This window comes from Oncorhynchus masou, unplaced genomic scaffold (assembly GCF_036934945.1).
Source record: "Oncorhynchus masou masou isolate Uvic2021 unplaced genomic scaffold, UVic_Omas_1.1 unplaced_scaffold_1152, whole genome shotgun sequence".
Classification (NCBI taxonomy): domain Eukaryota; kingdom Metazoa; phylum Chordata; class Actinopteri; order Salmoniformes; family Salmonidae; genus Oncorhynchus; species Oncorhynchus masou.
In genome coordinates, this window is record NW_027001272.1 from 128,825 (window position 1) to 130,000 (window position 1,176).

Consider the following 1,176-nt stretch of genomic DNA (forward strand, 5'->3'; position numbering starts at 1 on the left):
TTTGCCCTTGATGTTACCGTGTGTGTGTGTGTGTGTGTGTGTGTGTGTGTGTGTGTGTGTGTATATAAACACCTAATATAAGTAGTGACTCCTGCCTCACCTGTACAGGTATTAAAGCAATATGGAGGACAGGTATAGATGTCCATGCTAACGGTGGTGTTTCTGTTTAACACACACCTTGCAATACCTGCGTATGCTGTAGACAAGCCCATACATCACACACACGCTTCTCTGCATCCGATAGAAATGTGAAAAGAGCTAAACATGTTGAGTGTGATTAACATGAGAAGTGCTGAGGCATCAGGCTTTGTCCACAGGCAGCCACGAACACTAAAGTGCACCTGACCAAACCTTTATTGAACCTTATTGTTGCAGTAGCAGAAATAGCAGCGTTAAACCTCTCCCCATTAATAACACGTGGAAGTGAGGTTTTGACTGAGGAGACCAAGTCGTTTTATTTCTGACCAAACGATGCACTACGTATTCAGTTTGATGCTCGCGTCAGTCCTCTCCTCTCAAAGTCTTTCCTGTACAACACTTTTGCATGGATGGATGTTTGTGTAGATCCCTGGTCTCTTCCCTCATATTGTCTGCTGGCCTGAAACTGTTCCTATCTCAGCCACTGGCTCTCTCACTAGTGGGAGATATGAAGAGGTTCGACATCATATTGGACACAATCCTCATTGGTGGTCAAGCTGCTCCCCCTTCCCCTCTGAAGTAGCCAGTGGAATTGATTATTAGCCAATAGTGTGAGCTGTCCTTCCTTATAGTTGGGTTCAGGAAGCATCAAAAAGCTAGCCTGGAATCCAGAAGATTTGTTTCAATGGTGAAACGGAGCATATCAGTTTGGTTTCCAGGCTGTCTAGAATCTCCTCTTTAGACGTGAGACGTTGAGACATGTATCAGTGTCCCTGCCAGGGAGAAGAGCACTATGGGGGACACACTCACCATGTCAATCAGTCTGGTGTTACTTCCGTACCATTAAACCAGCCACAGCTCTCCCTTCTATACATGCCAGTCGACACATCAGCACAGCGTTCACCACATGTACATAGATGTAATCAACAAACAGTAATAAACAAACTATGGTCATTTGTTTTTGTTTATTTGGTCCCCGTGTGTATTTGGTGACCTTTGTCGTTGCTCATTCATCCTGTATGTAGCTACACAACCCAA